Below are 23,744 nucleotides of genomic sequence, written 5' to 3' on the forward strand. Positions count from 1 at the left end.
GCTGAACAGAAAAAAGAATTTTTAAAAATAAGGACAGTTTAAGAGACCTCCAGGAAAACATCAAGCATACTAACATTCATATTATAGGGGTCCCAGAAGGAGAAGAGAGAGAGAAAGGGGCAGAGAACTTATTTGAAGAAGTAATAGCTGAAAACTCCCCTAACTTGGGGAAGAAAATAGACAAGAGAGTCTTAAACAAGATGAACCCAAAGAGGTCCACAGCAAGACACATTATATATACAATGGCAAAAATTAAACATAAAGAGAGAATCTTAACAGCAGCAATAAAAAAGCAACAAGTTATGTACAAGGGAACTCCTATAAGATTATCAGCTGACTTTTCAGAAGAAACTTTGCAAGCCAGAAGAGAGTGGCAAGGTATATTCAAAGTGACAAAAGGGAAAAAACCTACAACCAAGAATACTCTACCCAGCAAGGTTATCATTCAGATTTGAAGGAGAGAGAGTTTTACAGATAAGCAAAATCTGAAAGAGTTCAGCACCACTAAACCAGCTTTACAAGAAAAGTTAAAGGGTCTTCTCTAAATGGAAGAGAAAAGGTCACAACTAGAAATATGAAAATTATGAAAGGAAAAAATCTCATGAGTAAAGGGAAACATACAGCAAAGGTAGTAGATCAACCACATATAATGCAAGTAGAAAAGGTTAAAAGACAAAAGTAGTAAAATTGCCTGTATCCAAAATAAGTAGTTAGGGAATACATGAAACAAAAAGATATAAAAATATGACATCAAAAACACTTGGGGGGGGTGGTGTGAGTAAAAATGTAGGGTGGTTAAAATGCATCTGAACTTAAGAGATCATCAACTTAATCACATATATATAGGTTGTTATATATGAACCTCAAGGTAACCACAAATCAAAAACCTCTGATATATACACACACAAAGAAGAGAAAAGAATCCAAACATGGGACCTCCCTGGTGGTCCAGTGGTTAAGAATCCGTCTTCCAGTGCAGGGGACATGGGTTCGATCCCTGGTTGGGGAACTAAGATCCCACATGCTGCAGGGCAACTAAGCCCATGCACCACAACTACTGAGCCTGCACGCTCTAGAGCGCACACACCACAACTAGAGAGCCCACATGCCGCAACTACTGAGCCCACACATTCTGGAGCCTGCACGCCACAACTAGAGAGAAGCTAACGTGCCACAACAAAGAGCCTGCACACTACAACTAAAGACGCCACATGCCGCAACGAAGATCCAACGTGCTGCAACTAAGACCCAACACAGCCAATAAATAAATAAATAAAAGTTAAAAAAAAAAAAGGATCCAAACATAATCTTAAAAATAGTCATAAAATCACAAGGGAAGAGAGCAAAAGAAGAAAGGAACAACAACAAAACTACAAAAGCAAAGAGAAAACAATTAACAAAATGCCAATAAGCACATACCTATCAATAATTACTTTTGAACACAGAGGTAAAAATCCTCAACAAAATACTGGCAAATTGACTCCAACAATAAATAAATTAAAAGGATCATATACCATGATCAACTGGGATTTATCCCAGGGATGCGAGGATTTTTCAATATCTGCAAATCAATCAACATGATATACCACATTAACAAACTGAAGAATAAAAACCATGTGATCATCTCAATAGATGCAGAAAACGCTTTTGATAAAATTCAACATCCATTTATGATAAAAACTCTTCAGAAAGTGGGCATAGAGGGAACAAACCTCAACATAATAAAGGCCATATAGGACAAACCCACAGCTAACATCATACTCAACAGTGAAAAGCTGAAAGCATTTCCTCTAAGATCAGGAACAAGACAAGGATGTCCACTCTTGCAACTTTTATTCAACATAGTATTGGGGGACTTCCCAGGTGGTCCAGTGGTTAAGACTCCATACTTCCAATGCAGGGGACGTGGGTTCAATCCCCAGTCAGGGAACTAAGATCCCACGTGCCACGTGGCACAGCTAAATAAATAAATAAACAAACAACCAACATAGTATTGGAAGTTCTAGCCACAGCAGTCAGAAAAGAAAAAGAAATAAAAGTAATCCAAACTGGAAAAGAAGAAGTAAAACTGTCACTGTTTTCAGATGACATGATACTATTCATAGAGAATCCTAAGGATGCCACCAGAAAACTACTACAGCTAGCTCATCAATGAATTTGGTGAAGTTGCAGGATACAAAATTAATATACAGAAATCTGTTGCATTTCTATACACTAACAAGAAAATATTAGAAAGAGAAATTAAGGAAACAATCCCATTTATGACTGCAAAAACACGAATAAAATACTTAGGAATAAACCTACCTAATGAGGCAAAAGACCTATACTCTGAAAACTATAAGACATTGATGAAAGAAATTGAAGAGACACAAACAGATAGAAAGATACACCGTGTTCTTGGACTGGAAGAATCAATATTGTTAAAATGACCATACTATCCAAGGCAATCTACAGACTCACTGCAATCCCTATCAAATTACCAATGGAACTTTTCACAGAACTAGAACAGAAAAATTTTAAACTTGTATGGGAACACAAAAGACCCCGAATAGCCAAAACAATCTTGAGAAAAAAGAACGGAGCTGGAGGAATCAGGCTCCCTGACTTCAGACTATGCTACAAAGCTACAGTACTCAAAACAGAATGGTACTGGCACAAAAAACAGACATATAGATCAACGGAACAAGACAGAAAGCCCAGAAAGAAACCCACACACTTATGGTCAATTAATCCACAATAAAGGAAGCAAGAATATACAAGGGAAAAAAAGACAGTCTCTTCAATAAGTGATGCTGGGAAAACTGGACAGCAACATGAAAAAGAATGAAATCAGAACACTCTTTAACACCATACATAAAAATAAACTCAAAATGGATTAAAGACCTAAATGTAAGACTGGATACTATAAAACTCCTAGAGGAAAACATAGGCAGAACACTCTTTGACACACACTTCAGCAATATTTTGGGGGAACCATCTCCTAGACTAATGGAAATAAAAACAAAAATAAACAAATGGGACTTAATTAAACTAAAAAACACCAGTCAGATGGTCATCAGTAAAAAGTCCGGAGAGGGTGTAGAGAAAAAGGAACCCTCCTACACTGTTCGTGGGAATGTAAATTGGTGTAACCGCTATGGAAAACAGTATGGAGGTTCCTTAAAAAACTAAAAATAGAATTACCATATGATCCTGCAATCCCACTCCTGGGCATATATCCAGAGAAAACTCTAATTTGAAAAGATACATACACCTCAATATGTATAGTTCATAGCAGCACTATTTACAATAGCCAAGACATAGAAGCAACCTAAATGTCCATCAACAGATTAATGGATAAAGAAGATGTGGTATAGATAGATAGATAGATATAGATATAGATATAGATAGATATAGTAGAATATTTGTCATAAAAAAGAATCACTTTGCTGTACACTTGAAACTAACACAACATTGTAAATTAACTACACTTCAATAAAATAAATAAAAATAAAATTACTTTAAATGCAAATGGGCTAAATGTTCCAATCAAAAGGTCAAGGCTTTTAATGTCACCTACTTACTTCCTAGTTTGCAATGACAATACTTGTGATATAATAACAAAAACTAGGTCAGCTTGTATCTGTTGATAATATATATAATTTTTAAAGCTTTGTAAAAGAGGTATGAGTTAGTACCCATTCTTGATGAATAATGCAGGGTAAGTTCATTAAGATAAGGCAAAAAAAACAAGTTCCACTGAAGTCTGGATTAATCAAACATAGAAAAAAGCACATTTATAGGTGTATTCTACTAGTAGTTTATGTCCTGCTTACTAAGTCCTTTGTAATTACCTGTCAATCAAATGTTCTGAAATTAGGTCACATAGCACAGAACCAGGGTCTTTTGAAAAGCAGAATACTTAGAGGTAAAGGATCACAAAATCAGATCAGGAAATATTGAAAAAGAAACAAAAAACAACTACTCACCTAAAAAAACACTGCAAGAAAACCAAACTGGATGAATTCCATGACTTTTTAAAACACTGCAGGAGGGAAGTACAAGTTCAGGGAATTGACAATGTTAGAAAAAGAGTTGAGTAACACTTACTGGATAGAGTAAGAAAACAAACAATAGAAAGTCTTAGTTCTTGTCTTATTTCAGAAACTCTTAGGATGGCCCATGACTGCTTTTCCAACTTGCTCTGGCTACTTTCTCTCTCTCCCAAAATTACCTACTCAGTGCCAACAACCTTCATCTTCACTGCACTCAGCAAACCAATGGTCCATTCTTGACATTTTTATTACTTGGAATAGATCTACATCTAAAATATGTAATTTCCAAAATAAAATAAAATAAAATGAAATATGTAATTTCCATAATCTAATCTCAGAACACGACCTCCTATTCTCCCCAGTCTTTCTCTGGCTTACTTGCCAACTCTTTTACTTATTGCATTGAGACCCCAGTCCCTCACCCTTCCTCTTATCTCCAATCCATCTGCTTCTTCTGACTCTAAGGCAGTGGTTTCTATCGGAAGTGATTTTGCCCCTCAGAGGGCAGTTGACAATGTCTGGAGACATTTTTGATTGTTACAACTGGAGGGGGCTGTTACTGGCATCTAGTAGGTAGAGGCCAGGGATGCTAAACACCCTACAATGCACAGGAGAGCCCCTACAACATAAAATTATAAATGTTTCTAAAGTTGAGAATACCTGCTCTGTGGTCCTCTTTAGATAATGTGGTCCATTTCTTCAATCACTCTTAGAACATTCTAACCTAAATTCTTTTGCCCTTTCATCCTTCTGACACACCTGTTCTATAAAACATAACTCTCAACCAATTGAATCATCCCAATTTTCTACTTCTAAACTTGGTGTACAGAGCTCAACAAAAGCAAAACAAATAAATATCACATAATCACAAAAATAGCTGACAGTACATATTCACAGATTTCAACCTCAGCAAAACCCTCAGCATAATCAGGCAGGCAACTCTTCTTGTCTCTTGCTAGTCACCCCCTTGACTCCTATCTTTTTCCCTCAGTGACTATTCTAAACACTGCCTGCCCCCTCAATCCCCCACTCTCCCCCAGATCAAACACTCAATGTCAGCAACTTTAGCTGCTTCACAAAAGACATTTTGCTACCACTAGACAAGAACTTCCACACATTCCTTCCCCATCCTATGGGGGATTTTTTTACATCTATCCCCACCTTTCTCCCTAGAAGGAGAAGTGTCCCTCCTGTCCCAGCAAACTCTGATCATGGCCTACGCTCTGGATACCATCTCTTGCTGGTCTCCTCCTGGACTCTGCTTCATCAATTATCCAACCCCCTAAATCATCTACCTCAACTTCTTCCTCTTTCCCAGCCCTTATTTTTTAGCAGAAAAAAGTACAAATGAACGAATGAACAAAAACCTTTCCTTCCACATCTCTCTCATCATAGCTAAATTCCTTAAAAGAACTGCCTTCACTCTGTTCTCATTACTCCATCTCCCTGCTCACATCCCTACTATGCCACCAAAACTCCACAGTGGAGGCAAATGACTTCCTAGTTATCAACTTCGGTGGGTTCTTTCAGCCCTTAATTTTGGAGCATTAACACAAATTACCATGCCCTCCTTAAAATTTTCTCCTCTTCTGGTGCCTGCAATACCATTCTCTCCTCCATACATACCTCTTTGGCCTTTCCTTCTCCCACCTCTTAGATGTCGGTGTGTCCTGTAGTTCTAGCTTCAATCTTTCTCACTTGTTTGTGCAATCCATGCTCTAGTCACTTCAAATCATACATCCAGCCCTGATTTCTTCTAAGTTTTCCTAGTGAATGACGTCACCATCTACCCAGTTACCCACAGTAGAATCCTAGGGATCATCCTAGATTTCTTACTCTCACCTACACATAAACAATTGCAAAGTCCTATCAATTTAATCTAAGTATCTCTTGGATCCATCATATTCATTCTCTCTGCAACCTGTCTAATTCAGATCATTATCTCTCACCCAGACACATTATTCTAAGAAGAATCATAATTAAGGGTATACTAGTAAAAAACTTGGAAGTCCCTTCTTACCAGTAAGAATGCTACACAAATACAATGAGGTATGATTCAAAAGAACACAGAACACTGGTACTCTTTTTTTAAAAAATGGATTCTAATACTGTATAAATACAGGCAAATCATTTAATCATCTCAAGCTTCAGATTCCCAAATGCTGAATGAAGGGTAAAAGAGATATATCTAAGGACCTTTGAACCCTTAACATTCATTCTATAATTCTATTTCTACCAGACATTACTCAGAGAGTTCCTACCTCCAAATATGCACCATACTTGCTACATATGCAAGATATTATTGGTGCCAAAAGAAACAGGCTGATATGTCCCCTTTGTTGCCAAAATATAGCCAGCATATCCTGATTACCATCAGTTTCAAAAAACTAAACCTTCAATTCCAAGTGTCAAAGAAATAAAATGTAAGCAAAAGAAAAAGCCAAGAAAAAAGTGTAATAAAGCTGACTATATATAGAAAAATGCTATTTCAAAATAATTTCTTCAGGAATCAAGCAACATAGAATAATGAGTTCGATATAAAATGAGTGCACTATAAACCACGGTGACAGTCAATAACAACATTATGAACAGAAAGCTTTTTCTACCCACGAAACAGTAGTGTGGGAATTGTACAATATCTAAAGTCAAACACCAACACAATATATATGCAATATGAAGTCATAAAAAGTTTTAGGATCTACTTTTCAAAGACAAGGAGATAATACGAACTAAGCTGTGAAAATGCAGTCTGAATCCCATAAGATGTTGTCACCCCACTCAAATGAGAAGCACCTGTTATTCTTTTGACAGTTTGGGTTCAGTTGCTCTTCCGTTGCCTACTAAGCTCAGAAGTAATGTTCTGTTTTGAAGATCATATAGAAGAAGAGGGTAGAGAAAGACTGTGCTAGACAAAACAATTTACATTGTAAAGTTGATAATGACCCAATGGTTGGTCAACTCAAAATTTAGGATAAATCAACTCTAGAGCCACACAGACTGGGTAAACTCCCAATGTCACCACCTATCAGCCTCGTAATCTTAAAAATTCATTTAATTTCTCTGTGCCTCAGTTTCTTCATCTGTAAAACAGAACGATGATAGTACCTACTTCATAGGTAAAGTACTTGGAACAATGCCTAGCATACTGTAAATGCTATAGAAATATTGGGTAAAGTTATCATTATTATTATTTTCCTTCCTATTTTTTGACTAAATATTAGGTGAGAAGAAAAACAACACTATAATGTATGCTCAAGCTCCAGTTTAACACTGTTACCAGGTATTTTGTTCACAGTTCAATAACAATGTTATTTCAGTTGATATCTCCAATCCTGATCCTCTAGGCACTCACAGTCAAATCAAATCACCGAGTGTTAAGTTCATACCACATGATATGAGAAGTATAAAGAGGCATAATTCACACACACACACACACACACACACACACACACACACACACACACACAAGCAGACACATAATTAACTGAACAGAATAGAGAACCTAGGAATAAACCTATGCATGCATGGTCAATTAACTTATGACAAAGGAGCCAAGAATATACAATGAGGAAAGGACAATCTCTTCAATAAATGGTGTTGGGAAAGTTGGACAGCCACATATAAAAGAATGAAACTGGACCAGTATCTTACATCACATACAAAATCAACTCAAAACAGATTAAAGACTTGAATGTAAGACCTGAAACCATAAACCTCCTAGAAGAAAATATAGGTGGTAAGCTCCTTGATATCAGTCTTTGCAATGAGTTTTTGCGTCTGATACCAAAAGCAAAAGCAACAAAAGCAAAAATAAAGTGGGACTACAACAAACTAAAGTTTCTGCAGAGTGAAGGAAAGCATCAACAAAATGAAAAGGCAACCTACTGAATGGGAGAAAATAATTGTAAATCATATATCTGAGAAAGGGCTGATATCCAAAATATATAAAGAATTAATACAACTCAATAACAACAACAAAATCCAATTAAAAAATGGGCAGAGTATCTGAATACCCATTTATCTAAAAAAGACGTACACATGGCCAACAGGTACATGAAAAGGTGCTCGACATCACTAATTATCAGGGAAATGCAAATCAAAACCACAATGAGCTATCACCTCACACCTGTTAGCATGCTTATTTTCAAAAAGACTAAAAATAACAAGTGTTGGCAAGGATGTAGTGAAAAGGGAACTCTTGTATACTGTTGGTGGGAATGTAAATTGGTGCAGCCACTATGGAAAACAGTAGAGAGGCTCCTCAAAAAATTAAAAATAAAACTACCATATGATCCAGCTATCCCATTTCTGGGTATTTATCCAAATAAAACAAAAACACTAACTCAAAAAGATATATGCACCCCATGTTCATTGCAGCATTATTTACAGTAGCCAAGATAAGGAAACAACCTAAGTGTTCATCCATGAACAAATAGAAAAAGTGTGGTATATACACACAACAGAATATTATTCAGACATAAAAAAGAATGAAGTCCTGCCATTTGTGACAACATGGATGAACCACAAGGGCATTGTGTTAAGTGAAATAAGGCAGAGAGAAAAAATAAATACCATGTTCTCTTACATGTGGAATCAATCAATCAATCAATCAATAACCAGCCTCACAGATAGAGAACAGATTGGTGGTTGCCAGTGGCAAGAGGTGGGAGGTGGGAGAAATTAGTGAACTGTTTTTGGTTTTTTTAGTATGTACAGTCAATTAACTTATGACAAAAGAGCCAAGAATATACAATGAGGAGAGGACAATCTCTTCAATAAATGGAGTTGGGAAAATTGGACAGCCACATACAAAAGTATGAAACTGGACCACTATCTTACATCATAAACAAAATCAACTCAAAACAGATTAAAGACTTGAATGCAAATCAAATTTATTTTTTTAAATTTTATTTTAAAATCAATTTATTTTTTTAATAAATTAAAAAAACAGAAAATTTTTAAAAAATTTTAAATAAGCAAAATTAAATATGCATCAGAAGTACAGCATATGGTAGATAATACAATGGAATATTATTCAGCCATAAAAGGAATGAAATTCTGATACATGCTACAACTTGGATGAACCTTGCAAACATGCCAATTGAACTAAACCAGACACAAAGGATAAATGGTGTCTGATTCCACCCACAGGAGGAACCTAGAATAGGCAAATTCATAGAGACAAAAAGTAGAATAGAGGTTAACAGGGGCTGGGGCAGGATGGTACAGGGAGTGAGGGGAATGAGGAGTTGTTGTTTAATGGGTACAGAGTTTCTGTCTGGGAAGATAAAAAAATTCTGAAAATGGATAGTGGTGATAATTAAATAACACTGTGAATGTGCTTAATGCCAATGAGCTGTACACATAAAAATACTCAATTTTATATTATGTAAATACATTTTACCATCTTAGAAAAACTTTTTAAAAATATAGCCTATATTTTCAACAAGAAGTTTTAACATGATTATCAGCCTTAATAGAATTAAAATAAAGGATAGATCATTTATTCTCAAGTTTCTAACTACGGACATCAAAGGAGTCAATATCAACTCTTAGCTGGTCTTGGTTTAAAGTACACACCTGAAAATGGGTATATACCTTGCAAATTTCATACGGAACATTATTTCACCTTGTTGATAGAGTCAATTTGTTTTTTACTTCCATGAGGGAGATAGAAAGAAAGAGAACTATACTGAGGAGATACGTTATATGAGGCCAATGCATAATGGTGGTTTTATAAGGAAGTACTTATCCACAAAGAAGCAAGATAACATGAGTGCAATAGTATACCTGCCCAGGGCACCAGAAAGGGATGTGTAAATCAACTGACATTCAATTCAAACGTAGAGAGGGTTCCCATGTATTGGTAAACCATAATTTAACACACTGAAATATCCCCCAAAGTTCAAACAGAAGTTGAAAGTCCATTATTTTAATACATATAATAAAGGGAAATATTTGAAAGCTCTACTCCAAACACTCTAAGAAAAAGGCGTATTGCATTACAAAGACACAATGAAAGTGAATTTAATAAATTAACATACGGGTAGAAGAACTGAGCCTCTGGCCAACAGCCAGCCAGAAACTGAAACCTGCCAACAACATGAGTGAGCTTGGAAGCAGATTTTCCAGCCCCAACTGAACTTGAGATTTCTGCAATCCCAGACTTCAGTTTGTCTACACTTCTTAAGAGACCCTGAACTACCCAGGGCCTTGGTGCTCCAGCCGGGTGTCAGGCCTGTGCCTCTGAGGTGGGAGAGCCGAGTTCAGGACATTGGTCCACTAGAGACCTCCTGACTCCATGTAATATCAAACAGTGAAAGCTCTCGCAGAGATATCCATCTCAACGCTAAGACCCAGCTCCAATCAATGACCAGCAAGCTACAGTGCTGGACACCCTATGCGAAACAACTAGCAAGACAGGAACACAGATATGGGAACATATGTATATGTATAACTGATTTACTTTGTTATAAAGCAGAAAATAACACACCATTGTAAAGCAATTATACTTCAATAAAGATGTTAAAAAAAAAAAAAAGAGAGGAACACAACACCACCCATTAGCAGAGAGGCTGCCTAAAATCATAATAAGGTCACACACACCCCAAAACACACCACCAGACACAGTCCTGCCCACGAGAAAGGCAAGATGCAGCCTCATCCTCCAGAACACAGGCACTGCTCCCCTCCACCAGAAAGCCTACACAACACAATGAATCAACCTTACCACTGGGGGCAGACACCAAAAACAACGGGAACTACAAACCTGCAGCCTGCGAAAAGGACACCCCAAACACAGTAAGTTAGGCCAAATGAGAAGACGGAGAAGCACACAGCAGATGAAGGAGCAAGGTAAAATCCCTGCAGACCAAACAAATGAAGAGGAAATAGGCAGTATACCTGAAAAAGAATTCACAGTAATGATAGGAAAGATGATGCAAAATCCTGGAAATAGAATGGAGAAAATAGAGGAAACGTTTAACAAGGACCTAGAAGAACTAAAGATCAAACAAACAATGATGAACAACACAATAAATGAAATTAAAAATTCTCTAGAAGGAATCAATAGCAGAGTAACTGAGGCAGAAGAATAGATAAGTGACCTGGAAGATAAAATAGCGGAAATAACTACTGCAGAGCAGAATAAAGAAAAAAGAATGAAAACAATTGAGGACAGTCTCAGAGACCTCTGGGACAACATTAAATGCACCAACATTCAAATTATAGGGGTCCCAGAAGAAGAAGAGAAAAACAAAGGGACTGAGGAAATATTTGAAGAGATTATAGTTGAAAATTTCCCTAATATGGGAAAGGAAATAGTTAATCAAGTCGAGGAAGTGCAGAGAGTCCCATACAGGATAAATCCAAGGAGAATCACGCCAAAACACATATTAATCAAACTATCAAAAAATAAATACAAAGAAAAATTATTAAAAGCAGCAAGGGAAAAGCAACTATTAACATACGAGGGAATCCCCAAAAGGTTAACAGCTGATCTTTCAGCAGAAACTCTGCAAGCCAGAGGGAGTGGCAGGACATATTTAAAGTGATGAAAGGGAAAAACCTACAACCAAGATTACTCTACCCAGCAAGGATCTCATTCAGATTCGAGGAGAAATTAAAACATTTACAGACAAGCAAGAGCTAAGAGAATTCAGCACCACCAAACCAGCTTTACAACAACTGCGAAAGGAACTTCTCTAGGCAGGAAACACAAGAGAAGGAAAAGACCTACAATAACAAACACAAAACAATTAAGAAAATGGTAATAGGAACATACATATCAATAAGTACCTTAAATGTAAATGGTTTAAATGCTCCAACCAAAAGACACAGACTGGCTGAATGGATACAATAACAAGACCCGTATATATGCTGTCTACAAGAGACCCACTTCAGACCTAGGGACACATACAGACGGAAAGTGAGAGAATGGAAAAAGATATTACATGCAAATGGAAGTCAAAAGAAAGTTGGAGCAGCAATTTTCATATCAGACAAAACAGACTTTATATAAAGACTATTACAAGAGACAAAGAAGGACACTACATAATGATCAAGGGATCAATCCAAGAAGAAGATATAACAATTATAAATATTTATGCACCCAACATAGGAGAACCTCAATACGTAAGGCAAAAGCTAACAGCCATAAAAGGGGAAATCTACAGTAACACAATCATAGTAGGGGACTTTAACACCCCACTTTCACCAATGGGCAGATCATCCAAAATGAAAATAAATAAGGAGACACAAGCTTTAAATGATACATTAAAAAAGACGGACTTAATTGATATTTACAGAACATTCCATTCAACAACAACAGAATACACTTTCTTCTCAAGTGCTCATGGAACATTCTCCAGGATAGATCATCTTGGGCCACAAATCAAACCTTGGTAAACTTAAGAAAGTTGAAATCGTATGAAGTAACTTTTCCGACCACAACGCTATAAGACTAGATATCAATTACAGGGAAAAATCTGTAAAAAATACAAATACATGGAGGCTAAACAATACACTACTTAATAACCAAGGGATCACTGAAGAAATCAAAGAGGAAATCAAAAAATACCGAGAAACAAATGACAATGAAAACACGATGACCCAAAACCTAAGGGATGCAGCAAAAGCAGTTCTAACAGGGAAGCTTATAGCAATACAACCCTACCTCAAGAAACAAGAAACACCTCAAAAAAACAATGTAACCTTACAGCTAAAGCAATTAGAGAAAGAAGAACAAAAAACCCCAAAGTTAGCAGAAGGAAAGAAATCATAGAGATCAGATCAGAAATAAATGAAAAAGAAATGAAGGAAACAATAGCAAAAATCAATAAAACTAAAAGCTGCTTCTTTGAGAGGATAAACAAAATTGATAAACCATTAGCCAGACTCATCAAGAAAAACAGGGAGAAGACCCAAATCAATAGAATTAGAAATGAAAAAGGAGAAATAACAACTGACACTGCAGAAATACAAAGGATCATGAGAGATTACTACAAGCAACTCTATGCCAATAAAATGGACAAATTCTTAGAAAAGCACAACCTTCTGAGACTGAACCAGGAAGAAATAGAAAATATAAACAGACCAATCACAAGCACTGAAATTGAAACTGTGATTAAAAATCTTCCAACAAACAAAAGTCCAGGACCAGATGGCTTCACAGGTGAATTCTATCAAACATTTAGAGAAGAGCTAACACCTATCCTTCTCAAACTCTTCCAAAATATAGCACAGGGAGGAACACTCCCAAACTCATTCTACGAGGCCACCATCACCCTATACCAAAACCAGACAAAGATGTCACAAAGAAAGAAAACTAAAACTACAGGCCAATATCACTAATGAACATAGATGCAAAATCCTCAACAAAATACTAGCAAACAGAATCCAAGAGCACATTAAAAGGATCATACACCATGATCAAGTGGGGTTTATCCCAGGAACACAAGGATTCTTCAATATATGCAAATCAATCAATGTGACACACCATATTAACAAACTGAAGAAGAAAAACCATATGATCATCTCAATAGATGCAGAAGAAGCTTTTGACAAAATTAAACTCCCATTTAGGATAAAAACACTCCATAAAGTAGGCATAGAGGGAAGTTACCTCAACATAATAAAGGCCATATATGACAAACACAGAGCCAACATCGTTCTCAATGGTGAAAAACTGAAACCATTTCCACTAAGACCAGGAACAAAACAAGGCTGCCCACTCTCACTACTGTTATTCAACATAGTTTTGGAAGTTTTAGCCACAGCAATCAGAGAAGAAAAAGAAATAAAAGGAATCCAAATTGGAAAAAAAGAAGTAAAGCTGTCACTGTTTGCAGATGACATGATACTATATGCAGAGAATCCTAAAGACACTATCAGAAAACTACTAGAGCTAACCAATGAATTTGGTAAAGTAGCAGGATACAAAATTAATGCACAGAAATCTCTTGCATTCCTATACACTAATGATGGAAAATCTGAAAGAGAAATTAAGGAAACACTCCCATTTACCACTGCAACAAAAAGAATAAAATACCTAGGAATAAACCTACCTAAGGAGACAAAAGACCTGTATGCAGAAAACAATAAGACACTGATGAAAGAAATTAAAGATGATACCAACAGATGGAGAGGCATACCATGTTCTTGGATTGGAAGAATCAACATTGTGAAAATGACTATACTACCCAAAGCAATCTACAGATTCAGTGCAATCCCAATCAAACTACCAATGGCATTTTTCACAGAACTAGAACAAAAAATTTCACAATTTGTATGGAAACACAAAAGACCCCGAATAGCCAAAGCAATCTTGAGAAAGAAAAACGAGACTGGAGGAATCATGCCCCCGGACTTCAGAATACACTACAAAGCTACGGTAATCATGACAGTATGGTACTGGCACAAAAACAGAAATATAGATCAATGGAACAGGATGGAAAGCCCAAAGATACACCCATGCACATATGGTCACCTTATTTTTGATAAAGGAGGCAAGAATATACAGTGGAGAAAAGACAGCCTCTTCAATAAGTGGTGCTGGGAAAACTGGACAGCTACGTGTAAAATAATGAAATTAGAACACTCCCTAACACCATACACAAAAATAAACTCAAAATAGATTAAACACCTAAATGTAAGGCCAGACACTATAAAGCTCTTAGAGGAAAACATAGGCAGAACACTCTATGACATAAATCACAGCAAGATCCTTTTTGATGCACCTCCTAGAGAAATAGAAATAAAAACAAAAATAAACAAATGGGACCTAATGAAACTTCAAAGCTTTTGCACAGCAACAGAAACCATAAACAAGACGAAATGACAACACTCAGAATGGGAGAAAATATTTGCAAATGAAGCAACTGACAAAGGATTAATCTCCAAAATTTACAAGCAGCTCATGCAGCTCAATATCAAAAAAACAAACAACCCAATCCAAAAATGGGCAGAAGACCTAAATAGACATTTCTCCAAAGAAGATATACAGATAGCCAACAAACACATGAAAGAATGCTCAGCATCACTAATCATTAGAGAAATGCAAATCAAAAGTACAATGAGGTATCACCTCACACCAGTCAGAATGGCCATCATCAAAAAATCTACAAACATAAATTCTGGACAGGGTGTGGAGAAAAGGGAACCCTCTTGCAATGTTGGTGGCAATGTAAATTGATACAGCCACTATGGAGAACAGTATGGAGGTTCTTTAAAAAGTAAAAATAGAACTACCATATGACCCAGCAATCCCACTACTGGGCACATACCCTGAGAAAGCCATAATTCGAAAAGAGTCATGTACCACAATGTTCACTGCAGCACTATTTACAATAGCCAGGACAAGGAAGCAACCTATGTGTCCATCGACAGATGAATGGATAAAGAAGATGTGGCACATATATACAATGGAATATTACTCAGCCATAAAAGGAAACGAAATTGAGTTATTTGTAGTGAGGTGGATAGACCTAGAGTCTATCATACAGAGTGAAGTAAGTCAGAAAGAGAAAAATAAATACCGTATGCTAACACATATATATGGAATCTAAAAAAAAATGGTTCTGAAGAACCTAGGGGCAGGACAGTAATAAAGATGCAGATGCAGAGAATGGACTTGAGCACACAGGGAGGGGGAAGGGTAAGCTGGGTCAAAGTGAGAGAGTGGCATGGACCTATATATACTATCAAATGTAAGACAGATAGCTAGTGGGAAGCAGCTGCATAGCACAGGGAGATCAGCTCAGTGCTTTGTGACCACCTAGAGGGGTGGGATAGGGAGGGTGGGAGGGAGATGCAAGATGGAGAATATATGGGGATATATGTATGTGTATAGCTGATTCACTTTGTTATAAAGCAGAAACTAACACACCATTGTAAAGCAATTATATTCCGATAAAGATGTTAAAAAGTAAGAAAACAAAAAATAAAGCAGAGATCAGCAAACTAGAAATTAATTAATTAATTAATTAACATACAGGTTAGGATACAGGATTCTAGTTAGTATAATTTAATTGTCTTGTAATTACCACATATCAAATACTATTCAAGGAATAACAATTTTCATAGAGAAATGCAAATCAAAACTACAGTGAGGTATCACCTCACACCAGTCAGAATGGCCATCATTAAAATGTCTACAAATAATAAATCCTGGAGAGGGTGTGGAGAAAAAGGAACCCTCCTACCCTGTTGGTGGGAATATAAATTGGTGCAGCCACTATAGAGAACAGTATGGAGGTTCCCTAAAAACCTAAAAATAGAATTACCATATGATCCTGCAATCCCACTCCTGGGCATATATTCAGAAAAGACAAAAACTCTAATTGAAAAAGATACATGCACCCCAATGTTCACAGCAGCACTATTTACAATAGCCAAGGTATGGAAGCAAACTAAAGGTCCATCAACAGATGAATGGATAAAGAAGATGTGGTATATATGTACAGTGGAATATTACTCAGTCATAAAAAAGAATGAAATAATGCCATGTGCAGCAATATGGATGGACCTAGAGATTACCATACTAAGTGAAGTAGGTCAGACAGAGAAAGACAAATACCACATGATATCACTTATATGTGGAATCTAAAAAAATGATACAAATAAACGTATTTACAAAACAGAAATAGATTCATAGACACAGAAAACAAACCTATGGTTACCAAAGGCGAAAGAGGCAGGAGGGATAAATTAGGAGTTTGGGATTAACAGATACATACTACTACATATAAAATAGATTAACAACAAGGACCTACTGTATAGCACAGGGAACTATATTCAATGTTTTGTAATAATCTATAATGGAAAAGAATATATGTATGTATGTATAACTGAATCACTTTGCTGTACGCTTGAAAATAACAGAACATTGTAAATCAACTGTACATCAATTAAAAAAATAAAAATAAATTAGAAAAAAATTTTTCAAAGAACTAGAATGCAATATTCAAAGAATGAAAAGCTAAAACCAGACTAATAATAATATTAGAAACACTTACATGGCTCTTAGAATACGCCCGGTTTGTTATAACCTCTTTACATATACTACTAACTCACATTACCCTCACAACAACCTCAGACAACAAGTATTCTTATTATTCCCATTTTACAAATGAGGAAACTGAGGTGTAGAGGGGTCAACCATGTTGTCTGGGCTCACTGTCCTACTAGTAAGTGGCAGAGCAAGGACTGGAATCCTGCAAGTGTGCTTTCCTGGTCCTTAATTTTAATTGCTATGGTTTACAATCTCTTGGTGATATTAAGGAGTAGACTACATAAAGTCTAGGAAAACTCAAAATGCAAAGCAGTTTGGGGGCCAAATATAACAAAAGTTCTGAGGAAATCACCAAATCACAACACAACAATAAATGAGATTCATAATGATTGCTCTGAGACCTAAGGCAAAGTTAAAATATGTTCAGTATACTTACTGTTTTAGAAGGCAAAGAATTATTTAGTGCATTTAAATTTTTTCCATCCAAAACTGTCAATATGATTTTCATTTCTAAAGGGGTAAAACTTTCACCTGTCCAAAATTACTCATTCCCTGAGAGCTCCAAACAGAAAGGTACTGAGCAATCTTATTTGCCAATTATCTCATTCTTAATAAAAAATATGGTATGTGTGTGGTGTGTGTGTGTGTAGGGGGATCATAAATAAATTAAGGTTTCCAGGTGTTTTGATTCTAGGTATATAAGAACTTAATACTAAAGATATTAGAAAGTGTCAAATCATTTGGATAGATGAGTGAATAAACTCATAGAATTGTGTCATTACTGTAAAAAGCCTAGAATCTGATCAATCACAGTGAGTTATAAAAAAAAGTACAGGCTTTCAACTCATACATAGAACTGAACTTCAAGCTTGTCTCCACCAGTATAGTTACTATGAATTTTTGGCAAGTTAATTTCACATACCTGAGCCAAAGTTTCCTTCTCTGTAAGTTGAGGATACTAATTCCTAACTCACAAGGTTCTTATGTGAGCTAAGGAAAAAACACATGCAAAGTGCTGAACACAGTGCTGTACACAGGGATATAGCAGATGGTCAACAAAGAGCGACTACTATTATTCCCTAACCTTTTTCTACTTTGTCCCCCAAATGTTAGAGCCTAATCTTACCAATTAGCAAGTCATTCATAGGCTTCTCAGAATTACAGTATGTACAGTACCATATGCCCTATTCAAAAATGGAGCATATTAAAGTACAAGAAAATACAAAACCAAATCATCAAATGAGACAGAAAACGTCGGAATCTGTTTCTCCACCCATATCTTTTCTGGTTGGTTTTGTAATAACCCGCATTCCTTTATCAACAATACGAATCCTATCATTTTTTGGCGGTCTATACATTCCTAGTTGGGTACTGTTGCTTATTTATTTTGACGGCTACCTTTGCGAGGATAATTCTCATCATTGCTTGAAAACAAAAAAGAAATACAGGACAGGAGCATTTTAATGAAATGCTGTAACTGTTTCATCTATCTCGACGGTTGACTGGATGCCACGTGGATCATTTATTATAGCAATAAATTTTCACATTACTGCGCCACCCCCTTACCCAACAAACACATGCCTTAATGAGCAAACCTCCAGACTGACAGTGAACGAATGCTCTTTAGGGACACAATAACTCAAAACTTGGTGCTCTCAGTAAGGATCCTCGGGGAGGAGGGAAGGTGGCCGGGTGTTACTGGAAGTGTAAATGAACAGAATCGGAAACTGTTCTGTCTCCTTAAACAAGATTGGAGATGAGCCCTGTGGGGCTAGGAGCAGAGAGAAGCGGGTTAGGTGGGCCTTGGAGGCAACAGAGGAAGGAGGCGGCAACTGAAGTCTGGGAAATGCCTGTGCCACCGGGGAAAGGAGCGTCAGAGCCCATCACCACCCGAGGGTGGGGGCGGAGAGAAGTGGCAGGCTCAGCCCAGTCCCCAGAACTGGTTCAGCTTCAGGAGTCTGGGAGGACTGAAAGGGAATGGGGACCCAGCTGATCAAAAAAGATGAGGGTAGGGGTGGGCTCCTGGCTGCCTTCAAAACGGGACGCTGCTGACCCCGCCGCCATCCAGTTGCCGCTGGAGAGGAAGGCAGGGACCCAACAGGGAGCGCTCAGGTTACCTGTCTCAGCCGCCTGCCAGCTCTTCTCCACTTCCGCAGACTAGGTGTTACCACGGGCTACCCGGGCACGCGCCGAGTGACGTCATCCTCACGCGCCCGAGCCGCCGTCCGCCTGGCCCCGCCCCCTTGAGTACAGCGTTGGGGGTGGGCAGTGGAGGTCTGCGCAGGCGCGGAGCTGCCTCGGGCTTGGGAAGGCGTGAAAAAGGCTTGTTTTGGATTTTGTAGGGTCGCTCTCTTACCCACCTACTCCTAGTTGCAAAATCTTATAGGCACTTAAGAAAAAAAATGTATTGAAATACAGACATGGACTTTTTATTCTTTATTTTGCTCTTCCTCTTCTGTATATAACTCTTGTTTGTATACTCGTTCGTTCCAGCACAGTTTATTTAAGTCCTATTGTGTTCCAGGCAAGCACTGTTACAGAATCTGGGATACAGCGATGACAAAACAGACACTATGCTTCCTCATGGAGAAAGCAAACGTTGAATAACTCAACAAAGATATTTTAGGCGTACCTCATTTTATTGCACTTCACTTTATGTCACTGGGCAACCCTGCCATTGTCAGATAATGATTAGCATTTTTTGGCAATAAAGTATTTTTAATTAAGGTATGTATTTTTTTTACATAATGCTATGCACACTTAATAGACTACAGTATAGTGTAAACATAACTTTTATTTTCACTTAAAAACCAAAAAATTCATGTAAGTTACTCAAAAACTAAAGGAGGATGTCAGAGAAGTGCCCTATGAAGAGGCTCATTAAACTGAGAAGAGAAGAAGCCAGCTCTATGAAGATCTGGAGCAAGAACAACCAAGAGAATGATGGAAAACTATGGGGAGGGGACAGAATGTAGTGGTGCCCTTGAGAAAGTGAGAAAATAGGCTAGGGGAAGAATAGAAGATGAGATTAAAAAGGCAAAGAGAGTTCTGATCTCGCAAAGCCTTCCTTTGCAGGAGGCATGGATTTTATTTTAACTATAATGGGAAACCAGTGAAGAGTTTTAAACATGCAAGTGACAGGGTCTGGTTTTATAAGATCACCCTGCCTGCTGTATATAAGAATAAACGATTTGGAGTCGAGAAAGGGTTCAAAGAGAACAGTTGCTTTTGCAATGATCAGGTAAGAAATGATGGAGAGAAGTGAACAAATTTAAGGAATAATTTGGAGGTAGATATGACAGACTTGGAGATAGATTAGATAAGGCCATAAGGAAAAGAAAGGTGTCAAAATGACTCCTAAATTTTGGGCTTGTGCAAATAGCTGGATAACACAGCTAAGACAATTTCTAATACTTCACAAGATTTTCTCCTCCTCTTTTCAACCCTGATCCCTTTGCTTCTTTGTTACCAAGCCCTCTCAGGTCTCCTCTTACCTTTCTGATCATCTCCCCTCAGTTTCCAACAAGGGGCTCCTTTTTCCTTTCCTTTTCCTTAACTCTTTACCCCTTGATCTTTTTATGCTACATCAGGGGCTGCAAACCCAAAAGCCTACAGTGCCCAGGCAGTGAACACAAAGGAGTGAACCTCGTGGAGAGAGACTATGAAGAACTGGAGCTCATGGTCCCTACTCAGCTCTAATTGATTTTTGCCAACCAGCAATCTTTCCCAGTGATAATCAGATCCTCCCATTTTTAAAGACAAATCAATATGCAGGTACATGAAATCTCTCAAATTTCAAATGTTGGTCACTAATTCAAATTTTGTTGCACTTTTTTTTGGACCAAACAAAATGCATCTGCAGGCCAGATGAGGCCAGCAAGCTACAGCTTTGCCTCCTTGACGGATATCTTCCCAGGATGGTGATTTTTGTCTACTTTCATGTGACTATCACCTGTAAGCTGATAACTCCCAAGCCTATCTCACCACCCAAGCCTTTCAAAATTTCTTATTGAAGTACTCAGATTCCACTGAGATATCTAGCTGGCATCTCAAACTTGACATTTAAAACTGAACTCATTATCTACCCTGGCCCCCAAACCTAACCTACTCAAGTATTCTGTCTCAGTTAACAGCATCAATGTCCACACACTCACCCAAGCCTGAAATCCAGGATCATCCCAGATTTGTTCCTCTCCTTGTCCTGATCTTGATCTCTTCAATATTTATCACATCTGCCCATCACCTCCATTCTAACTAATCACTACCTTTGCTCAAGCCTTTCTTATCTCTCTCTGGCAAGTCACTTGACCTCTCTACACCTGTTTTTTCACTCGTTAAATGAAAGGATTGAACTAGGTGATTCCTAGGCTCTGTTCCATTCTCAAATTCTGTTTCATAAAGCCACCAAATTTGTCAGAGTAGTTACTTATCACTTTTTTATTGGTTTTTTGGCCTGGCTATTTTTTTTCTTTTTTTTTTTGCAGCTCCACACTGCTTGCCAGATCTTAGTTCCCCGACCAGGGATTGAACCCCGGCCCTTGGCAGTGAAAGCGTGGAGTCCTACCCACTGTACCACCAAGGAATTCCCTGGCCTGGCTATTTGAATACCAAGAATACTGCAGCTAGATTGACAGGAAAAACTGGACTTGATAAAAATAATCAATACAAAATGAAATTAACATTGACTAAAACTGGACACAATTTTATTATAGAATAAACACAGGCTGAAAAAGAACTACTGATTGGTAACACTGAAAACTGAAAAAGCCGAGAAAAACAGACAAGGTAAAATTTGTCGTTTAGTAAAAGTTGATGTAAAAATCAAATATTCTTGTCAAAATTTAGATCTACAAAGTTTGTGCAGAAAAAATAAAAATTGGCCTTGGTTAATTACCCACAAAAGAAAGTTCATGATGTCAGAAGCTCCAATGGCTAGTATATTTCATGAAGAGAAAAAATAATACTGAATTATAACTTCAAATGTAAAAGAACTGGAACTGATTCCAGCTAAAATGATTTTAGTAAAAATGGAAAAACAGGACAGTTTAACTATAATATAAAATTGATCATGGCACTAAATTGGCATAATGAAATTTGCTCCAGAAAGTACTATGTTTTATATTAAAGATTTCAAATAGAATTTTAAAACTTGGATTGCAGTCACGAGCATGGTCATTTCTGATATTAACAAGTTATAAAAAGTTGGTTTAGATGCAGAAGTTTTCTCATTTTGATGATTTGGGGTAAAAAGAACTCAGAAAACTAGAAAAGCATGCACTTAAAACTCTGTATGTGGCAGTTAAACAACTAGAGCCAAGACAGCAAACCACTTGATATGAGCTATTGTGTTTTTCTGAGTCATTCATATAGTACCAATCACCACCATGCTTCAGCTGACACTTTGTTATATTTGTACTCATAAAAATAAAGATCCCCTTCCATTGTCTTTTTTTCTTTCTATCTGTTTCTCATGGTTATGTAGGAAAAGTCAGCTTTTGCAAAATAAATTGTTATGAAAAAATGTAATCTTTTTTTTAAAGAAATCAATTTCTAAGACTCTGGTTTATGTAAAATATGGTGTGTGTTCTTGAAGATTATTTGCACAACACTTGAAATTATAATTATGTAAGTGCCATCTTCCCTACAGAGGAGGTGTTTTGGTTTTAATTTGAAAGATTTTAAAAACCCTGATATTTTAATGTCAGTTTCTTATACCTCAAAATACGTAGAAAAAGGTAAATGAAGTCAGTTTATATACTTGGTACATAAACACAGCAATAAATGTTTCATTTTCAAACATGAAAAAAATAAATAAATAAAATAAAGTTATCTTGGAAAAAAAATGAAAATTTAAAGAATCAAAACTCACTGTCTTTTTTTTACACTCTATCTCTAGTTTTGCTTTTGTAGCTTCAGTCTTCAGACATTTTTAAATATAGTATTTATCTTTAGATGGAGAAGAACCCATCAAACTTGTAAATGTAAAATATCCAGGCCAGCAACTGAAGGGAAAATATACCCCTAGCCCCACTTTGGCTTACCTTACTTTGCATATTACTTCTTAAAGCTAAATCTCAAAAGTCTATCAAAAAATTTCTCATAAATTTCTCACAAAAGAAAAGTATTTTTGATTGAGTCCAAGAGTGTTCAGAGACTTCTATTTATAATGCTGCCATGATCCATTTAAAAAATAGTTTTCTAGAAAATACTTTTTTTGATGAAAATTATTGGTGTAAGTATAATTTTGATTTCATGTTAATATACACAAAATCAATGCTTCACAGAAGCAAAGTTAACATCTTGTATTCATTCAATAGCTCCTGAAAATCTTTAGTCTTTCAGTTCTAAAACTCATATTTTTGAGTATTTATTCATGCCACAAGCTGTTGTATTTTCATAAGGTCTGAATAATTGGAGTGCATATAGCCTGGTTTCAGATATGCTTTTCATTAATGACTATTTTTCCCTCTGATGCTATCAGCTCCATGAAATCTGTTAATATTCCCACTGAGATTTAGTGCATTGGATTTAATTTCAAGAGAATTTCTGACTTGGCCCAGGTGAACTAAATACAATCAAGGAGGAGAAGGCAGAGACTGGTGGCTATCCCTCAATATCCAGGCTCTTTTCCTCACAGAAATAGAATCCCTCACATTTTAGATAATAGAATATCCTATCTTAGCTGGACACATGACCACTCA

At 36.8% G+C, this 23,744-nt stretch overlaps 1 protein-coding gene across 1 annotated transcript in view; it reads right to left on the reverse strand.

Moving 5' to 3' along the window:
- The window catches only part of AOPEP (aminopeptidase O (putative)), a 372,310-nt gene extending 353,056 nt beyond the window's left edge, over positions 1-19,254 (reverse strand). The window contains 1 exon segment of the mRNA XM_082401307.1: positions 19,161-19,254. The gene's annotated coding sequence lies outside the window, so the exon portion shown is untranslated.
- Positions 19,255-23,744: the final 4,490 nt, after the last annotated feature.

This window comes from Balaenoptera borealis (assembly GCF_965194805.1).
Source record: "Balaenoptera borealis genome assembly, chromosome: 8".
Classification (NCBI taxonomy): Eukaryota; Metazoa; Chordata; class Mammalia; order Artiodactyla; family Balaenopteridae; genus Balaenoptera; species Balaenoptera borealis.